The sequence below is a fragment of the Montipora foliosa genome, chromosome 10 (assembly GCF_036669935.1).
Source record: "Montipora foliosa isolate CH-2021 chromosome 10, ASM3666993v2, whole genome shotgun sequence".
NCBI classification, from domain to species: Eukaryota; Metazoa; Cnidaria; class Anthozoa; order Scleractinia; family Acroporidae; genus Montipora; species Montipora foliosa.
The window spans coordinates 35,323,878-35,328,877 of NC_090878.1; the positions used below are offsets into that span (position 1 = coordinate 35,323,878).

The following is a 5,000-nucleotide window of genomic DNA, read 5'->3' on the forward strand; positions in this document are numbered from 1 at the left end:
AGATCCGAACTCGGAGGCACACTAGCTGGATATTTACAAGTGTAACTGAGAAGCTAAAACAGAGACTACCAGGTTCAAATTCAGAAAGTGTTCAGGACTGGTCTTAACACGGGATCTCAAGGCAGCGGAATAAATAGTTTCTAACTTACCAAGCACATGTATCGATCTCTTTGCTCTCTTCTTTTGCTTTTTCTCTCTTCATCCAATCTCCAGAGAGCACGGCAAAAAAAGTAGCGTTCACCCGCTTGGAAAACGATCGGTTAACATTGCAAAATGCGGCATTTTCAAACGTTTGCTTGCGTTTTCCGATCGTAAAATCCAAGTGTTTCTGTTTGTTTTCCAGCCGATGAATTCGAGTTTTCGTTCCATTATCCGACAGTTTTCCATCACGGTGAACAACAGGAAAACAAGCCGTTTTCCAGATGTTCACTGCCTGGTTAACACTGTGAAAACAGATTGTTTTTCGTTGTTTTACTTTCGTTTTCCAGTCACAAAACAGCGCGTTAACTGGAGTTTTCTTTCATTGTCCTGGTGTTCACCGCGTGGTTAACGCACGCTAAACAGGATGTTTTCCATTGTTTACTGTTCTTTTTCAGTTACAAAACTACGTGTTCAGTGGAGTTTTCAGCGAGTTTACTCGCATTTTCCCGAAAAGTGAATGTGCGGAGAGCGACGAAAAACCGCTTGTTCTTCAGCGTTCACTAGTCCTCCATACATGTCCAATACACTCGACCTGAGTCGGGTTGTCTTCACTCGCAGGCGGATTGAGTCCGATTGCGACCGGAACCGGAAATGGGTGCATGGTGCTTGATCAGTGGTACCGGAAGTAAGGGTTAACAGGAGCGATGGGGGTTGAAAAAGTTGGCAAACAGACTCGATCGGATCCGATGGAGACAGCTCTTCCTGGAAAGAGTCAGTCGGACTCTTGGAAGTCAGTTCGCGCGTGACAGAAAAAATCTTTCAGCCATGAGGCGAAACAAGCGCGCTACACATGTAACATTAGTCGTTCTTAAGACATGAGGCGAAAGTCAACATAATGAAACATTGCACTCGACACTATACCTCGTTCTTTAAAGCATGAAGCTGAACAAGATTTTCACAAATCCAGGTCATTGAATTTCCAATTGCGACAGAAATCCTTGTCGACAACAAAAAATTGTTAGCTTTTCAGTCAAATCCACTGATTTCAGTGAAGAAGACAAAGATAATCTGCGCGAACGAGAGCCTTTTCCTGGATGAAAACTTTCATTTGTTTTTTTAATTGAAATTGTGATTAATTCGCAATAACTGATATGTTATTTATTTATGAAAATAAGTAACAGGCGATACAAGCGCGCTACACATGTAACATTAGTCGTTCTTAAGACATGAGGCGAAAGTCAACAACACGAAACATTCCACCCCGTCCTCAACTAGACTTTACTGCATATGTACTAAGTCTCTCGCGAACTGACTTCCGGTGAGTCTGGTTGCTCATTGCAACAATACCAAAACATTTATTTATACAATATACAAATTGATAGCTACACTCTTTTAACACATGATAGTAGGGACTTTAAGATACGGGGACGCCGACGCCTTGAAGTGCGCGACCGTCGAAGAGAGCCTGGGCCGAGAACACAGCGTTCGTGGCGGGAAAATTAAGTTAAGGTTCGTTGCTAGCGACGCGACGAGTTTTTCGAGTTCACTGATATGGCGTCTTTCAGGGAAACTCGAGAAATGTTTTTAAGTCATGCAATGGGCTTTATTACCGACGTAGAATTCTTGCTGCCCTATGAGGAAAGCAAGTCAGATAATTTGGATCTTCCTTACCAAGAATATTGCCGGACAAAAATAGAGCCGAGTGTACAGCCAATTTAAGGGTTGAGAAGCATCACATAACTCGCCTTGAAGATGCACTGCGAATTCCTGCTGTATTTAAATGAGATCAAGGAACAGTATGTGATGGAACAGAGGGCCTTTGTATCCTTCTCAAGCGATTTGCCTACCCTTGTCGCTACTCCGACATGATCCCGATATTTGGAAGGCCAGTCCCAGAAATCTGTATGATAAATAATACTGTGATGGATTGGGTATATGACAACCACAGGCATCGTATCATGGATTGGAATCCAACCGTTTTGAGTGCCATCCAGCTCGAAAGCTACGCTGATGTAATCTCTAACAAAGGAGCACCACTTACAAATTGCTTTGGTTTTGTTGACGGAACTGTTCGTCCAATATCTAGACCAGGAGAAAACCAGCGCTTGGTATACAATGGGCACGAGCGTGTGCATGGGTTGAAGTATCAGTCGGTTGTGGTTCCAAATGGCTTAATTGCACACCTCTATGGGCCACCAGGTATGGCACTTTCCGATTAGTTCCTGGTGGCCGGACAATTTAAGATACACAATGCGCTATTAAATAAGTCATTTCGGCATTTTTCATTCAAATCTTTTTTGACTTGAAAGCAAACTAATGATGGTTGAGCTCTCTTTTTGATGTTTTACTGCCTTCATTCAACAGAAGGAAAAATGCACGATGCAACAATGCTGGCAGAATCACAACTGTATGACAGCCTCCAGACACATGCTTTTTCAACCACTGGACAGGCTATGTGTATTTATGGAGATCCAGCCTACCCCCTTAGGGTGCATCTTAAGGCACCTTACAGGCATCGAGTTTTAACCCCGCAAATGCAGGCTTACAACCATTCCATGAGTGCTGTTCGATATTGTCTGTGGGATTCTGCACAATGCACTGACATGCCCCTACGGAAATACCACATTTCAGCTTTTTTGATTCAGATCCTCCCTCACTAGAGGATTATTTTGCTTGATTGTTCTAATTCGACTTGATAAAACATCCAGCCAAAAAGGAAGAATAGGGTTCCATATAATGATAAACTTTAATATACGCTAAGTCATTGCAACGTTTTGAGCCTTTTTACACCGCAAACATTGAAAAGGTGTTGTAACGTTTTGGAGAGAAATGTTGTAGCTAATGTAAAAAGATTAATAAACAATTTTCTGGAGAAAAGTACAATAAATGCTTCTTTTTAGTTTACCTTTTTTAAAGGTTTAATGGCATAAGACATGAAATTGTTTACCAATTTGTACTCTATGATCTCATAAAATCTTACCGCGGACCTAATCTTAACACATTAAAGAAAGCTGGGGGAGGGGTAGATTCCAAGTTGCCTCTTGCTTTTAAGATAAATGAATCAATCAATACATATGGCCATGCGCAAATTATCCCAATGCATGGCACAAATTTTTGGGCAATTCACATCACTGCAAATGACAGAAATTTTAAACATGCTTAAAACATATTTGTTCAATCATAAGTAGCAGTTCTTTTGGTGAATGAATTGCATGCACAGAGGATCATACAAATGCTAAATATCAAAGGATGGGCAGTAAAAAAAATTTGCAGTCGTGACTAACAGCTTGTTATGGTGAATGTGTTCATCATTTCCCTTCCTGATGTCTTCCTTAATCACATCCTTTATAAAATTCCAACAAGAAAATCACATCATGTCTTTTAAAACAACTAAGCAAATGTACTTTCAGGCCTCAACAAGGTCACTTGGGGAACTTGCTTACGGCAACAGTTACCAATGAAACTTTGCTAAGGTAATAGCCCTAGTATGCGCGGAATGAATGAATGAATGAATGAATGAATAAATGAATGAATGAATGAATGCAATAATGCATTGTTGTTTTTCTTGTATGCTAATGTTCTCCTCTCACAATTTGAAACCGAGGGACACGCTTTTTGTGAAATGTTTTTGAAGCCGTTCAACAAACTTATCGGGTTAAAAACCACTCGGCTTTGCCGTGGGGATCAAAACCCGATAAAACACTCCTGTCTCCAGTTGTTCAAACGATGGATTGCGCTATCCGCCAGATAAACCAATTGCGCTACCCAATGGAGAGTGATTTGTACGGTGAATAGCGTTATCCACGTTTGAACAACTGGGGTCTGGTCGTTTATTGAACAGTAATTATTTACAGCTTCTTAAGGACAGTGCCTACTATTGTTATCGCGCATGCGTTCTGCGCATCTCGAGATACTCGAGTTTCCTATCGGTGATGCTCGCTAATACAGGGATATTTTTGCGCGGTTTAAAACTATCCGAAGAAAGTAGATCTTACTAAGTACTCTTGGTATCCAAAAAGAAAATTGGGGGTAACCATGCATTTTTGAGAGATAATTTAGCTTCAATTTGGGAAAGAACGCCATATATTGCATTGTATTTTAAAGCTTTTTACAATTATTGTTCATGAATTATCTTGGAAAAATGTGTGGTTACCCCCAATTTTCTTTTTGGACTTCAATGACACTTGTCAAGATCTACATTCCCTGCATAATCATAAACCGGGGCAAAAATACCTGTGAATTAGTAGGCACCGTCCTTGAAGGAAGGGATCATAATCAGTCACTATAAAAGGACTTTAGATTGCCCCTGATGAAGACACCGTTGGATTTTCCAAAACGAGTACGAGTTTTTCAACAGAGGTTCCTAACACCGTGACACCGTGATCCACATTTTAATATCTAAATCCGAACTTCTCAATCAATTGCACCGTGAGTTTGTGTACATTGGAAAGTTTCGGTCAGCTTAAAATGAGTCCTTATGTCTAGAATGTTGAGAATTGAGAAGCGAGGTCCTAAAGATCTCGGTGTCAAGGAAAACAGTTTGTATCGATGGCACTTTTTTGGGGGAGAAAGAAGTTTTCGAAGTGTAGGAAACTAAATTGCTGACTTCATCCGCCAATGTTTCCCACAAGGATAAAATGACATGTATAAATCTTTCGAACTGTCCGTTTAAGTGAGCTAGACCCATTAACCGCTTATTTATAGCCCATTTCCGAGTTGCCGCATGCCTCAGTTTCAAAGCGAGTTCTGGTGCGCAACCATTCAAATGGAAATGAGTTGCGTATTCGTATGCAAATCAAGCTCATTTCCCTTACAATAGTTGAGCACCAAGATTCACTTCGAAATCGAGACAAACAGCA

At 40.8% G+C, this 5,000-nt stretch overlaps 1 protein-coding gene and 1 pseudogene across 3 annotated transcripts in view; both read left to right on the plus strand.

The window, feature by feature from the left end:
• Positions 1 to 1,692: 1,692 nt before the first annotated feature.
• On the plus strand, positions 1,693 to 2,818 carry LOC137974245 (uncharacterized; annotated as a pseudogene).
• Positions 2,819 to 4,973: 2,155 nt separating this feature from the next.
• LOC137973641 (uncharacterized) overlaps positions 4,974 to 5,000 on the plus strand; it is a 6,939-nt gene continuing 6,912 nt past the window's right edge. For 2 of the 3 annotated variants that reach the window (XM_068820489.1, XM_068820490.1), the window contains exon 1: positions 4,977 to 5,000. This exon is cut by the window's right edge and continues 1,532 nt beyond it. The gene's annotated coding sequence lies outside the window, so the exon portion shown is untranslated. The other variant, XM_068820488.1, reaches the window with a different exon arrangement.